This window comes from Monodelphis domestica, chromosome 2 (genome assembly GCF_027887165.1).
Source record: "Monodelphis domestica isolate mMonDom1 chromosome 2, mMonDom1.pri, whole genome shotgun sequence".
NCBI lineage: Eukaryota > Metazoa > Chordata > Mammalia > Didelphimorphia > Didelphidae > Monodelphis > Monodelphis domestica.
Window position 1 is genome coordinate 380,330,717 of NC_077228.1, and position 16,908 is coordinate 380,347,624.

Below are 16,908 nucleotides of genomic sequence, written 5' to 3' on the forward strand. Positions count from 1 at the left end.
GGTTCAAGGTATTTGGGGAGATTCAGAATTTAAAGATATTCTCATTATCCTCATGGAGTTTGCAGACTAGTAGGGGGATGTGCCACACAAATAACCACAACACAAAATTATTCAGAAGGGATGCCTAAAAGAGCACAAATTATTTTTTATGTGATGTTCAAGGAGAGGAAAAGATTCTTTAGTGACTAGTACAGATGAGGAAAGGCAGTATTCCCATCTAATTTAAAGGATAGGTAGAAATGGATATGGGCATTCTTACAGAAGATCATATTGGCCATATTCAAAGACAATTCACAAAGAATGCCTGCCCCTCTCTAAGAAAAATTTTTAGGAACTGTTGCCCAAATTGGTACACAATGGCTTGGAAGCACTCAAAAGAATGGCTAGTTATGTTTATCAAGGGGAAAAAGACAGACAGGCAGATGACAAGAACACTGTTATAGATAATTGGATGAAACAACTGAAAGAAACACAGGAGAAACTTAAGAGCAATGAGATAAAAGAGATAAAAGCCATGGCAGCCCTAAGGTCTTATAAGCCATCTAAAACTGATTATACACAAAGATACTACAAGCAAAATCCCCCTAGAGGTATTTTGTGTAACCAGATAGGGCACATGGTTAGAGAATGTCATGTTAGAGGTCAATTTTTAGGACAAGGGTTTAGGGGAAACTGAGGCAACAACTTTAATAGCAATGGATATAAACAGAACTTCAATAATTACAACAACAATGCCACATACCAAAGACAATTCACATTGGAACAGAAAAGAAGTAGGATCATTCTGGGCAAAGGAAATAGAATTAGCAAAGCCACGGAGTGGGATAATATAGAATTTGTACTGGGGAGAAAAGTATACAGAATGTATGGGGAACCTCAAGTAGTACAATTGGTTAAATGAAAAAGCATATTCAAATTAGAATAATATGTAGGGGAAAAAACTGGCATATTGAGTGTCATCAGATTATAAAGGCCCTTCAATGTATTTGGACATTATTCATTCATTTATTCATTCATTCAATAGACAAATACAGACCCAATGAAGAGTTTTGAATCAAGTGAAATGACCAGAATTATTTATAAGAAAGATTAATCTGGTAGCAGTATGAAGAATAGATTAAGAAGGAGAGAGAGGAGAGGCAGGAACCTCTTTTTAAGAGATATTTGAACAGAATAGATTGTCGATCAATATTTATTTAGCACCTACTTTGTGCAAATCATCATAGAATCTCAAAGTTGGAAGGGATCTGAAAGGTCATTTATACCAACCTATATCTGAACAGTAATCTCTAAGCCCAGGAATAGCTTTAAAAATTTTTCAAAATACTAACAATTATGTTAACTCAACTAATTATAATTATTTTCAACTATTTACAATTAAATAAATTAATTTAATACTGTAAAACATTATAATAACTCAATTACATTAGTACCTCCTACCCAGAACATAACATACTTTATACATTATATTCACTAACATAATACATATTCAGTGAATGAATGAATACATAATCACAGGACCCTGTAGTTAGTAAGGACCTAAGAAGTCATTTGCATCAACCCTCTATCTGAAGAATGAATCCCTCAACAATATTGCCCAAAACTAATCTTATAGTTTTTGCTTAAATACTTTAATTGACAGAAAATTTGCCATCTTGGGAGGTATTCTGTTCCCTTTTTTGACTAGCTCTAATTATTAGAATGTCTTTAGGGGGCAGCTGGGTATCTCAGTAGATTGAGAACCAGGCCTAGAGATGGGAGATCCTAGGTTCAAATCTGGACTCAGATACTTCCTAGCTGTGTGACCCTGGGCAAGTCACTTAACCCCCATTGCCTATCTCTTACCACTCTTCTGCCTTGGAACCAATTCACAGTATTGATTCCAAGAAAAAAGGTAAGGGTTTAAAAAAAAAAAGAATGCTTTTGTTTATATTACAAATTTTGGAATACTTTTAAAAACCAGGCTAGGGAATTTCCATTTTATTTCAGAGACAATTGTAGTACTGAAGATATGTTTTGTTTTGACACATCACATTAAAAAAGTAACCTTTACCCCTATAGTATGTCACCTTCTCAAAAGAAAACCCTGCAATAGTTTGATAAATGTATGAATTACAATGATTGAAAATGAGAACTCATTTAGAAATCAATTTTGAATTATGTAAATTTACTAAAATGTCTATATTCTTTGAAGACTCCAATACTGAGCTTCTATCCCAAGGAAGTCATAGAGAAGAAGAAAATTCTCATTTATATTAAATTATAGTAGCACTTTTTTGTGAGAGAAAAGAATTAGAATTAGATAGATAAATGCCTATCAATTGGAGAATGACTAAATAAATCATGGCACATGAATGTAATGGAATATTAAAATGCTGTAAGAAATTATATGATATGAATACAGAGAAGCATGGAAAAATCTACATGAACTGATGCAGAATGAATAAGCAGAGCCAAGAAAATAATATGTACACAATATTTGCAATAATGAAAATAAAAAGAACTATATCCTTCCCCCCAAAAAATCAAAAGTAAATGCAACTAAATTATAAAGAATAAGTTCAACTTGGATACAAGAAGACACCTCTTACCTACTTCTTTGTGGTATTGGGAGACCCATAGGTGTTACACATTGCACATATTTTCAGACTTTTTCAATATATTAATCAGTTGTGTTCATTTGTTTTTTCTCCTCTTTGAATAAAACACCATTATGTGGAATTGGTCTCTGGGAAATGGAGGAGGAAGAATGCTTGAAAGAGAAAGATATCAAGATATCAAAGATATCAAGAGAAAGAGAAGATATCAATTTTTTTAAAAATGATGATACAGACATTTTTACTTAATGTTAAATTAGCTTATAGGGTAGACAAAAAAAAAGTCTTCATGAAACAGTAAGACTCCCTAAAAGAGAGAGAAGTGGCAGCTTTTATTAGAAAAGTCAAACTATGACCATTAATCCTGGACCACCTCCCCCACTCAGAACCCAGAAGAGATACCCCAGATTCTTAAACTAAAGCACCAAGGAAAAAGCAGTACTCTTTAGATCTCTTTTTCTATTTCCATTCTGGTACATATCCATTCTTTGATGAGGGGAAATCACTGTGAAGAAGGATCCCATTTCCTTTACCACTACACCCACACCAACTCTTGAGCAGTTGCTCCCAATGAAAAGATAAAACAAAGATAATTGGGACTGATAGCTCCTCCCAGACTACCAGGCTTTCTAATTCAGCTTTTTCAGCTATCATGTCAAGAAGCAAACTCTATGAAACTATGACTGGGTAACTTTTCTGTACAAACTGTAGTTAGAATTATTGAAGACTCAGAAAAGAAAGTTTGTGCTACCAAAGTCCTTGGAGCTGGCAAATGGTTCAACATCAGGCACTGATATGATTTTATCTGTGGAAAAACACTAAAAATTACATTAACATTCGCTTCACCAGTGTGCCCTGAAAATCACAGGAACTTTCTATTTGACTTGCAAATGAAATCTATATGAGCAGTCTCCTTCATTAGAATGTGGGCTCCTTGAGAGAAAAGAATGTCTTACTATTTTTATTTATAAAGGTAGCACTTAATATGGTGTTTTATAATTTTTCCATTCATTTATTAATAGAAAAGAGGGTTAGAATAACACAAAGGAAAGATACTTTAATAATTTGGGAACCAATATTGTATGTTTTATTTGACCTATATTTTGTAATCTTTTTGTGTTATCTTTATTCATGTCATAGTCATTTCTCTGTTGTTATTTTGGCTTTTTTTTTTAATCTGTACTTTGTACTCATTTTTCTGATTTTTTTCATATTCATGACTCCTTGCTATGTAATGTTGACATTCATAGACCACTATATTTAGATGTTCCCCAATTTTCAGGCTGTTTCTAACTTGTGGCTATTCCAAAAAGTGCTGCTTTGTATATTTTGGCATTTATAAGACCATCCATTGACTTCTTCAGGCTATAAACCCAGTGGTGGGATTTATGTACCAACAATTTCATAACATCTCTTGCATGATTTCAAACTGTTTTCTGGGATGGTTGACCCAATTAATAGCTCCAAATACAGGAATTAATGTGCCTTTCTTCCACTAGCTCCATTGACTACTTACTTCATTTACCATCTTTGTCAATGTGAGGTGATAGATTCTTCAGAGTATTACAATTTGCATTAAGCTCATTATAGTGATTTGAAATGTTTTTTCACAAAGGTATTGATAAGTTTGAATTTTTTCCTTTTCAAACTGTTCATATCCTATAACCACTTGTCTCTTGGGAAATGGATCGTAGTCTAGTATATTTGTATCAATTTCCTATGGATTTTGGATCTCAGATGTATCAAAGATGTTTGATGTAGATTTTATCCTAGCCTCCTTTTCTTCTTCTGGTTATTTTTATTTTACTCATGCAAAAAAACTTTTAAATTTTATAGAATCATAATATCTTACCTTATTGGAATGCAAGCATCTCAAGGACAATGGTTGACTTAATTTTGTATGTCTATGCTCAAAGCTTGGCACATTTGTTGTTCAGTCATATCTGTCATGTCTCAATCCTTATCACCCCATTTGAGGTTTTCTTGGCAAAGATACTAAAGTGGTTTGCCATTTCTTTCTCCAGCTCATTTTAAAGATGGGGAACTGAAGCAAACTGACTTAAATGACTTGCTGAAGACAACATAGCTAGTAAGTATCTGAGGCTACATTTGAACTCAGGTCTTCTTGACTTCAGACAGGATAATTATATCCATTGTGTCATCTAGCACCCATTGTGTGCTTAACAAATACATTGTTATTCATTTATATTCTTCCAACACAGAAACAAATTTAAATACCTTTTATGAACCAAATCAGTCAACTTCCCATATTGTCAGGTGGTCAGATTTCTAGGGATGACAGAGCTCTGCTACTCCTTCTCTGCCCCTGGAAAGATTAAAACAAAAAATTTCAGAATATCCTATAAGCAAATGGTTGATTTTTTTTTTTAAAGAGTAAATCAGTCCTGTGAGGAGAAAAGAAAATCCCTTCCACTGAAGCCTAGATACTCTTCCTTACTTAAATGAGAATACTAAGTGTGTGCGTTGGTCATAATAGCCATATCCTCTTCCCAGCTTAAGAGCTAATGACTGGTAACTGCTGTTTATAATGCAGCATCCTATGTTTTGAAGGGGGGGGAAATCCCCTTCTCCTCCTCCTCCCTTCTTTATAGGAATATGTTCATTCCTCTTTACTATGTCATTGAGAATGAGTCTATTTCAGTAGCTGTTGTTTAATAAGACTCAACTGAGCATTATATATTCCAATAGGTCTCCCCAATTCCCCATCCTTCTCATTTGCTATATTGGTACTTTGAAACACCTCTGCCTTAGAACCCTCTTCTTCTTGTTCATGATTCTCTCCTCAAGACATCCATCCATTTGAGGAAATACATAGAGGTCCTGTTCCTCTTAACCCTACACTTGCTTTCCTTCAATCCTATGTATGTTGTCTTCCCCTCTTGTTTGTTCTCTATCCCCAGCACTTACAAAGTAGGTGATTAATAAGTATTTAATGTAAAATAAATCAAAATAAAAGCTTTACATTTCATCTATACATCTTTACCTTCCATCTATCTATTTATCCCTCCATTTGCTATCCAAATAGGCTACATGAGCTTAGGGATAGAGATCTGACTCAAAGTCCAGAAGCCCTGGGTTCCAGTCCCTACTCTGACACATATTGGCATTCTAACCATGGGCAAATCATTTGGCCTCAGTGCCCTGAGGTTATTCCTTGAGAGTATAATTGGAAGAAATGTTATTGATCTGTCATTTAAAAAAAATAAAACTCTTCCTTCTGTCTTTGAATCAGTCCTAAGTATTGGATCCAAAGCAAAAGAATGATAAGGACTAGACAATTAGGGTTAAGTGATTTGCCCAAGGTCAAACAACTAGAAAGGGTCTAAGGCCATATTTGAACCCACGACCTCCTGTCTCCAGACTTAGCTCTGTCCATTGAGTCACCTAGCTGCCCCACTGATCTGTATTAGGAGAGGAATTTTCTTCATTGTGTGATATAATGAAATCACAAGACAGACATATATATGATATGTAATAAGATTTTGTGTCCATCTGTTTGGCATAGTCTTGTAGTTAAAGCACAAGGAGAAATGATCCCTTAGCTTAAATAGATCCTTATGACTACACAGTTTTGAAGATACATTTCACATTGTCAAATACAAAGCAACAGCATGGACAGAGGTGGCCTCATGGCCAGGAAGTCAGACTTGGGTTCAAAGCCCAGGGTGACATATAATGAATATGTGATGTGAGACAAATCCTGAGACTTTTCAGTCCTCTAATGAGGTCTCTAAGATTAAATAATAATAATAATAATAATAGCAGAGAAGGTGCCCATTTGTATTTGGAAAAAGATTTTCCTTACTTTGTTTTCTACAGGTCAGTCCCTATTATTATTACCCAATTCCATGAGGATAAGGAATGGGTATAATTTAATTTTAACTCTATAGGCATAGTGCTTGAACTGAATAAATATTGAATTGAATGGAGACCTGTCTAGGCTTTGGGTTTCCCATTGTTTAAGTCCCTTCCCATTTTCAATACCCTGTAATTCCTGTGATTAGACTTGGCAACCCTGTTTTCATTTCTCTGATTTTGATTCTTCAGGACTCCTGCCATTTTTCTCTTCAGTCCCATTATTCTATCCATCCTAAAGGCTCGAGCATGAGTGTCATACAAGTCCACATAGTTGAGAAGGAAAAACAAAGATTAAGTATTCTATCCTCTGAAGTGGACACTCAAGGCAAGGCTTTAGGAACAAATTGCAAATTCTGTTGCTAATCACTTTGACACTGCCATTCATCATCATAACTGGATTCCCAATTAAGTTGCATTTTGGTGTTAATGTCCTTGAAATATGTAACTCCATAAACATCCCATTGTGATGAAAACTCTTGTGTGCATTCAAACAGAGAAAACACTGTATCTATCTCAAGAAGGCCACAGAAGACTTTCTGGCAATCCCTAAACTGGAAAGGAAAAAAAAAAGGAGTAATTCAATATAAAATCAACCAAAATCTGTGTATTATGCATGAGAGAATAACAAGACTGGACAAAAAAGAAAAGTCCATTCTATAGTTCTAATCTGTCTCCTGTCTCCTAAAAGATTCTAAACAATTATTTGCTGATTGATTGTAAACATCATGCAATATTTGATAGTAGCCCTAATTAATCAAGAAAATGCTTATTAATCAGCTACTACTTGTCAGGCATCATATTAAGCACAAGGGATACAAATATAAAAGTGAGACAGTTCTTGGCCTTGACTCCTGCCATTGTCTATTGGTGATTATTAAGTTTTACAAAACCTCACCACATACCTTTTGGGGGAATCATCAAAAAGATTTAGAATAGGAGTTCTAAACTTTTTTGTGTCATGGATCTTTTTGGCAGGTTGGTGCAGCCTATGGACTCCTCACAATATTTTTTTAAATTTATAATTGAAGAAAGTGCTAAATTTCAATTGGAAGTTAGTGTAAAAAATATGTAATTATTTTTTCTATCCAAGTTCATAGACCCCACGAAAGGATCCCTGATCTAGAACTTGGATGTTCATTGTGGCTCAGTACCAGGCAGCAGCTCCATGTTACAATGATTTGTATTTATTTCTAGGAGTGAATGCCTCCATTGGATGATTGTCTAGGTCCTAGCTGGTATGACTCTGACACTGCCAAGTGCTGGCTCAAGTGCTGGTTTACCATATCTCTGATAACAGGTATAGAGAGGAGGAGCAGGAGGAGGAGGAGGAGGAGGGGAAGGAGGAGGAGGAGGGGGAGGGAGGAGAGGGAGAGGGAGAAAGAGAGGGAGAGGGAGAGGGAGAGGGAGAGGGAGAGGGAGAGGGAGAGGGAGGAGAGGGAGGAGGAGGAGGAAAGAATATAGCACCACATTCAAAAGCCATATTGAAGAGGAGTCAGGAAGTACCACCATTTGCTGCAGACACCCCATTCCAGTTTCAAACTCCTCAGCACTAAACATAAAAACTCCCTCTCTTCTTCCTTTGTTATCACAACTAAAATGTACAATCTGTCCCCTGGGATTGGTCATCTCAGACTATCCCTTAGGCAGATTTCCATTCTCATTCCCTCTTGGAAGCAGCCATAGCCAATATCAGGACAGCCTCTGGATTTTTTATCCTTCATCCAAAGCCTTTAAGCAGGCACAGCCCCATAGAGGGTGAAACTTGGACCCCTAAGACTGTGCATGATTAATATCCTGACTCTACGAGGCTAAAACAAAACCCTTTGACAATCTGCCATCAGATACCTTTCAGAGGAGCGAGGCTCTGCAGTACTTCTTACAGACACACTGAATGCAGCCCTGATCCCCACTCCAGCAGCAGCTTTTGTTTTCAGCCCTTCTTTTTCAATGGTTGTCATGGAATCAGCTGATTATCATATGAAAAGCTTGTGCGTGCACACAACCCTCTTCGCCCCTGTCCTTACAATCCCACCCACCCCCACTCCCCCCCCAAAAGAAAGCCTGTTGCTAATGCCTCAATCTTTCATTTTCAAGGAAAGGGGGGGGGGGGGGATAAGAGAGCTCCAATAGAATTATGGGTGAGAGAAAGGGGGCTTTTTTATTTTCACCCTTTGGGAAAAATAGCTGTTTTTTGAAAGTCTCATTTTATTAATTTTTTTTTTTCTTTCAGACAGTTCTTCCTCCAGCTCATGGCAGCTGTAACCCCACTCTCTGATACAACTGATGTATTCACCAGAGTTAATGTTAATTGCCTCATGAGTCAGAGGATAGACATGTGTTCTTCTTATTTAAGGCCCCCTGCAAAATGCTTTTGCTTAATTTTGTGTTAGGTAGGGTTTCAATTATCAATTCCCACACTCTAAAAAGCAAAAACACCAGAGAATGGGGAAGCTATTTTCTTTAAATGTCTTCATTCTGGCATAAAAATGGTTGTAGACAATTTGAAAGAAACCGTGATCTTGTTAGTCCCCTGGCCTGAGATTCCCACACAGGACAGGGTTGTCTGACTCTTTCTGGAACTGACTTGTGCTATATCAACAATAATCCTTTTTGGACCCATTTGGTTCCATAGTCGAACTGGTTTTTGAGTTTAAAAATACATTTCTCCAAATCCAAAGTATACTCATAGGATATGGGCAATGGAGGGGAATGGCATATCAAATTTCAGTGTCCTGTGAAGTGGTTTTAAATAAAACTGCTAAGAAGGAATGGAAAGAAAACCTAGAAACTCATTTCAATCAAGTGCTTCATCTTCGAGGCATGGAGATCAAGTGATCAGTTTTGACATGTACCTTCCAAAGCACATATGGCAGGATAGAGCATATTGTTACTCAGGAGGACTGGTGAAAGCTGCTACAAAATGCTTCCTGACCTGCATTCTTATCCTGGCTCTCCCACTCACCAGTCCTGTAATTTGAGTAGGTCGCGTAATTATAACTGCTCAGATTTCTCTCTTTCTCCCTTTATATAGTACTTGACCCTATACAAAGTGCTTTCTTCACAGTCTTGCTGTAAGACAGGCAATACAAGTAATATCATCTTCATTTCACAGATGATGGCATTGAATTACAAAAGAGTGACCTGACTTGCCCATGGTCACAAGGTGGGACTCAAATCCTGGACTTCAAATTCTGAATGGACTACATTTTCATAGTGTCCCCAAATGGGTGTTAATTTCCCTCAATCTGTTTCCTCATTTTTTAAATAAAGGAGTTAAATTAGGTGATCTGGAAAGTGATTTCTAGCTCCAAAATTGTATGGTTCTATCAATAAGTAACTTCTAAGAAGTTTTTTAACTTAATTCCCTTGTAAATACCTACACAACAGCACTTGATAGTTAGAGACCTAAAACAGAAGAAAAATTCGGAACAATAGTGTTAGATCTGGAGTCACCAAACCTGGGCTCCACTCCCTGCTCTTACACCTGATTCCTGTCTAGTTCTAGCAAGTCACCTTCTCTAGGACTCAGATTCCTTACTTATAAAATAGAAAGCTTAGCATAAATCACTTCTAAGATATTTTCACTCTAAATTTATGATCCTAATTAACTTCTTACATCAGCAATGCATTAAATTTAGAGATGAAAATCATGTTAGTCTTTTTTCTCCATCTATATTATAGATAATTTCACTTACTCTCAGTAGGGAGCCACACCTAAATCTTGTCTTCATCATGGTATTATTTTCTAGCTTTCAATATTATGGATAATTTCATTTTCTCCCAATAGGGACCCATACTTAAATCTAGTCTTCATGCTTAAAGACAGACCTAAAAGTGTTCTACGACAGTCTTGAGTCTCTTTGTCCCAGGAAACCATTGATCATCACATAACTATCAAGAGAAATAAGTTACTAGGAAAAGAGGGTCATGATGTAGAAATGTAAGAGACATAAGAGACCATCTAATCCAGTTTCACATAGGAAGAAACTAGGGCCAAGGGAAGTCAGGTACCAAAATGTTTTCTTTTTTTTTTTTTAAACCCTTAACTTCCATCTTAGAATCAATACTGTGTATTGGTTTTAAGGCCAAAAGTGCAGTAAGGACTAGGCAATGGGGGTTAAGTGACTTGCAGAGTGTCAAAAAACTAGGAAGTATCTAAAGTCATATTTGAACTTAGAACCTCCCATTTCTAGGCTAACTCTCAATCCACTGGATCAACATGTTTTCTAAATAAATTCTGGAAAGCTCTAATCTGCCTAACATTGAGCAAATTGGCTTGGGTAGGTAACCCAGCTTTTAACATTCATTCATTTCTAAATTAGCCTCCCTGTGTTTTCTTACTATTCATTATCCTTGTGGCCTTGGGTAAGCAGATTTACTTCTTTCAACTGAATTTTCTTAAAATGAGAAAGGAAGGAAAAATATTATTAGGTGATCCCTAAAGTCCCTTCTACCTCTAAACCTATGCTTCCATCATCCTATAGTATGGAATAAGCATAATAGCTAAAGAAGGGTAGGGAATAAACCTATGATTTCATGAGTAGAGGGAATTCCCAGTGAGGAAACTCTTATCTTAGATAAATAGAAAACATTCTTTGAACTGGAAAATTTTCTGTCTAATTCCAGGAGTTTATAATTGTCCAAAATTCCCCTCCAACAAGGCAAGAGGTTTGGATAAATACAAAAATACAAAATGGAGGAAGGTACAAAGGATTTCTTAGTCACTAGACCAATTAATGAAGAAATTATTAAGCAGGTAATAAATCATATTGTATAGAACCTAGCATTCAACATCTTCCACAATCTGACTTGAACCTACCTTTTCAAATTTATTTTACATTACTTTCCTTCATATGATGCACACCCAATCTTTCCATTATCACCTGACACCATGCACTGGCCCAAACTATCTCTCATGAATGCACTCTTTCCACAGCTCTGCCTTTTGAAATCCTTCTCTTAAGCAATGAACTATAAGAAAAGAGCAAGACATACATTCTCAGATATTGCCAATGTGTTGATTTATTTTGCTTAATTGTATTTATTTATTATAAGGTGAGAGGCTTTCTTCTTAAGGAGAAGAAGAAGTGAATTAGTAGGTAATGGGAGGATAAGGAGTAGCTACATAATTTCATTAGTTTAGGGAACTCCTCAAGGAAGAAATTACTTTTTACCAAGAAGAAATTTACCAAGAAGAAATTACTTTTTAGGCCAGCACTGTCTCTGCAACTTAGAGTTACATAAGTGATTTATCCAGGGTCTCACGGACAACATAAGTCAGAAGTGAGACTTAAACCTAAGTTTTTTCTGGTTCTGAAGTGAACACTATATCCACTTCACATCACTACCTCTCAATAATAAGTGAATATTGATATTTTTAATGAAATTAAATTTAAAAAAATAGAAAAGCATCCATACTACATTTAAAATTCAGAGAAAAAATAAGCTAATTTCATTACCACCTTGCTAAATTTAATATATATATATATTTTAAATAAACTAACAGAAGTTCATGGTTTCATATGCAATCCTTATTTTTTGTTGTTTTTTATTTGCTCATTGTATATTGAAATGCTGGTACTTGTCAATGATTGTTAAGTTCATAACAAAAAGTAATTTTTTAAATCCTTCTCTTTCTTCAAGGTTCTATTCAATTTTCCAAGATGTTCCACCTGATCTCCTCTACATGAAAGTGACCTGTCTCTTGGCCTCCTCAAATTTATCAACACACTGATGCTCCTCCTTGAGACTTATCTTATTCTGCCTTATATCATAGATTTCAATTTGATCTAACAAACATTTATAAAATGCCTATTGTGTATAGAGCACTTCATTAAGGATTGAGGTTTTTTTTTTTAAGCAAAGATGAAACATGATGCCTGACCTCATTGAGCTTTTACAGTCAAGTAAAGAGATATGACCTAGAAACAGAAAAGTATAATAAAATAAATAATGCATGATAAGTGGGAGTAGAGAGGTATAAAGGAAAAAGCATAGAATGAAAGTAGGGACTAGAAGTTTTATGTTTATTTCTTTATTGTACCCTTATAATTTTGTACCTATTTATTTTTATGTACCCCATAATCTTCATCTTTGTTTGTCTCCTTCCTAGCACACAGTATCTTGCATATAATATATGTTTAGTAAATGTTGGATTCATTCAATGGATCAATTACCTTGAAATCCAAAAGCACTGAAGTTTTGAACTCACCCAGACCTTCCTTCCTTCTACTTCCATTTTGTTAACCCCAGGCTCAGTGTCCAGCAGAAGTGAGGTGCTTAGTGTGATCTTAAGTAAATTTGGCATAAGGAATCTATAGGGTACATCCTGGTCTTTGGTCTGCTTCTTACCATTCTAGTGGGTTAGAAACAGATGTTCGCATGTCTACATGGTTTTTAAAACCAACCAATCAAGAGTTGGCCTCCATGCTCTTATGATTTTGCTCTATTGAGTGAGCATCTGGGGCAAAGATGTTCTAGGAAGAGATTTCATGCCAGCTGTATGGTATCTTACTGCCATCACCATCACCACACAGAGAGCAATGAATAGGAAGCATGGGCTTGAAAATATGAAACATCTCCTTCATGTGTGAGCCAGGAATTCTGAATTTATTATCCTAAAAAAGACATGCAAAGACAGGCTTGAGTGCCATTCCTGGGCACATCACTATTTTGAATATTGCCTGGCTCTTAATGAGGGACTTGCATTTTGATGGTCTCTAATTGCACCACCATCCGTAGGTATTTCATAATACTCTCTGAAAAACTGGGGAGAGTGACTCACTGTTGATCAAATATCTTTTACCTCTCATTACCCTTAAGCTATGATACCTGCTTCCAGACTTCACCTCCAAAGAACTCTTTCAACCAGTCAGATTATCGCAGCTCCAGAGAGTCATGAACATTGTTCATTCTAAACTTGAATAGTGGGAAATGGAAAAGAAAATGAGAAGTTCCCTAACTGGATGTTCACATGCAGCTTATGAAGAAATCGTTGGACAAGCTATCCAGAGAAATGGGTATGTTTTAGAGTAGGAAGGAGTCTCAGTGGTCACCTAATCCAAAGCATACCTGAAGAAGACTTCTCCATTGGAGCTGTAACTAACAAGAGGCGCCCGTGCTCACAATGGACATCGGTTGGGTGTAGGTTCACTGGGGGGGGGCACCTAGAAAAGGGTGGGGAGTTAGACCCCTAGATAAGGACATCACCAACAGGCAGAAAGTAGGCAGCAGGAAGTATGCATTCTGGGGATGACATTGCCAGACCTTCTAAATTCCCCAATTGGCAACAAAAATCCATTTACCCTGCCCTAGTTACAGCTCAGCCCTCCATAACATATCTGATAAATGGTCATGTAGACTTGGTTTTAACACCTTCTGCTTTCAGAAGAAACATTCACCATCTCCTGAGGCAGCTTATTCCCCTTATGGATAGCTCTAATCCTCAGGAATTTTTCTTTAGAAGTCTAAATTTACCTCCTTTCAATTTCTAACCATTTGCTTCTAGTGCTGCCTTCAGGGACCAAACAGAACAAATCAAATCCTCCCAAATAGTAACATCTCAATATGTGAATTTAGCTATTATGATTCATCAAGTCAACAAGCGTTTATTCAGTGCCTTCTATATGGTAGGCACTGTGCTAAGTGCTGGAGATAGAAGAAAAGAAAAATCTCCCATGTTCTCCTACAGTCTGTTATAGCATATAAATAAATATGTGCCAACAAGATGTATACAGGATAAATTAGAGGCAACCTCATAGGGGATGCTTTAGCATTAAAGGGGGGGATTAAGAAAAACTTTTTATAAAAGTTTATTGAGACTCAAGACTTTATGTCTCTGGAGCAAGTAGATGACTCAGTATATAAAGAGCCAAGACTAGAGATGGAAGGTTCTGGGTTCAAGTGTGTCCTCAGATACTTCCAAGCTGTGTGACCTTGGGCAAATCACTTAATCTCAATTGCCTAGCCTTTACCATTCTTCTGCTTTGGAACTAATACTTAGTATCGATACTAAGACAGAAGGTAAGGGTTTGAGGGGGAAAAAAGATTTGATATCTCACCAAATCATCTATTCTCCAAGTATTCTCCTTCATTAAGAAAAAGTTATTTATCATTCCTCTATTTTATTAAATAAATATCCATCTAATACTTATTATATAGACATTATGGGAGAATACAGAAAAGATGTAATAATCCCTGCCCTAGAGGAGTTCGTTTATAATCTTATCAGGAATGTATATGAAATATTAGAATATAACAAAGTATCAACATTTTTGCCAGACAAGTATAGTAGAGAGTCAGCCTTCAATATGAAATAATCTAGGTATCAGTGACATTTTTTAAACACTTACTTTCCATTTTAGAATCAATACTAAGAATTGGTTCTAAGGCAGAAGAATGGTAAGGAGTAGGAAATTAGGACAAAATGACTTGCCCAGGGTCACACAGCTAGGAAATATCTGAGGCTAGATTTGAACCCAAGACTTTCCATCTCCAAGTCTGGCACTCTATTCACTGACTCACCTCACTACCCCAGTACCATTTCTTTTCTATATTGACTGAGTGATCCCAGTCCACTCACTTAACTCTCAATGCCTTATACAACCAACCAAGTTTGCAAACGGCAAAATAACCTTCAATCATTGGTAAAAAGAAATTTTGTAACCAAGCAACTTCCTACACCAATGAAATTACAGATTCTAAGAAAAAATTACAATATAGACAAGAACACGAAGAATTCAGGCAAGGAAATAAAGGTTCAACCTTCAAAGGAAAGATATGTCCAAGGTTGAACCTAGAATATTTACTGAGAAGAGGGAAGGAAGGAAGTGTGGAAAGAAGAAAGGAAATGAAGACAGATTCTCCTTGGTGATGAAAACCACAAGTTTTTCCATAAACAACATAAATGTAATAGATGACCTTTGAAACTTTAGCGTGATTTAAAAAAATTTTTAAGGCACCATTATTCTTAAATATCACATGATACCTCATTGTAAGTCACTGATAAAACCTCTTTTATAAATACTTTAATGTTACATATTGTTAGGCTTAAAATAGCAGTTACATTGACTTCAGAATAAATTTTCAAGAGCATATAATAAACACAAAGCATGATTAACATTTTCTTTTCTTTTTTTAACCCTTACCTTCTTTCTTAGAATCAATACTGTGTATTTGGGTCCAGAGCAAAAGAGTGGTAAAGTCTAGACAATGGGAGTTCATTGATTTGAGCAGTCACACAGGTAGGAAGTTTCTGAGGTCAGATTCATATCTAGGACCTACAGACTCTAGACCTGGCTCTCAATTTACTGAGCCATCTAGCTGACCTCCATAATAGACATTTTAAAAAAATAAAAAACATATCAACTGGCATTCCGATCTTTTGCCTCCTTCTTTGTATTTGTACCCAATAACACTTAGTTGATCAATTGCTTGTGGGCACTATTGTTTTTATAAAACTGATAACTTTCCACTGTAAGTTTCCCTGAGATGCCAGAAAGGAAGAGTAAATGCATTTATTTAGTTCTTAAAGGGTTTTTTTTTCTACATAAATGAGAAATAAAACGAGTAGCTAGATTTAGCCAATCTGAGGGAAACACTGGACAGGTTGTTCTAATTCACCAAACCATACCCTTGGATTTGAGCTAAGAGGAAGGGACCAATGGATATTACTTTTATTAAAACATTAAAATTTTTAAAAAAGCATCCTAGATTTGTGATATTACCAGTGTAAGTATTCCAAATGAGGAAACTTCATTTAATAATGCCAACTGGCAATTTCTCCGAAACTTTCAGTCTTAGAGAGTTACCTGAGGTTACACAATCACTATATGTTAGAGGTAGGACTTGAATCCAATTCTTCCTGACTCTAAACTTGGTTCTCTCTCTGTCTCTCAGTATTTGCCTCTGTCTCCTTCTATCTATCTCCTTCTCTGTCTTTCTGTCTCCCAGTCTCTGTCTCTGTCTCTGTGTGTGTGTGTTTCTGTCTATGTTTCTCTCTCTCTCTCTCTCAGTCTATCTCTGTCTTTCTCTCTTTATCTCATAATGTTGTCTCACATTAACTCTACGTCAATGCAACTCATCTAATTGGGTGTAGATAATGGAAAGAGAAAAATGTGTCTCTGACACCTTTGAAACAGAACCCATGCAAGTGGAAGGTTTATAGGTGAAACAAATGTTCTCTTGTAGACTTGGAGGACTAGGCTATACAGTACCATAGGATAATTTAGTTCTTCCTTTTTCTTTCATTTTTAATTATATGGCATGGACAGCAATAGAGACTTTCCAAGGCTTTTTAAGCACATTGGGATCATAAACCACCCAAATACACAAAAAGAAAACCCTCTGCCTTATGCAAACAAATCCTCTTTAACTTGATCAACCAGACCAAATTCTCTTTTTCTCCTTGCCCTTTCTACCTTTCCAGTCAAAT

The 16,908-nt window shown here is 36.1% G+C and overlaps 1 long non-coding RNA gene across 1 annotated transcript in view; it reads right to left on the reverse strand.

Moving 5' to 3' along the window:
* Positions 1–8,455, reverse strand: part of LOC103102696 (uncharacterized) — a 77,676-nt gene extending 69,221 nt beyond the window's left edge. Inside the window, exons 1-2 of the long non-coding RNA XR_008916646.1 lie at positions 8,322–8,455; positions 4,836–4,923 (exon numbers count right to left, since the gene is read on the reverse strand). This is a non-coding gene — a long non-coding RNA (uncharacterized LOC103102696). The remainder of the gene's footprint in view (positions 1–4,835; positions 4,924–8,321) is intronic.
* Positions 8,456–16,908: the final 8,453 nt, after the last annotated feature.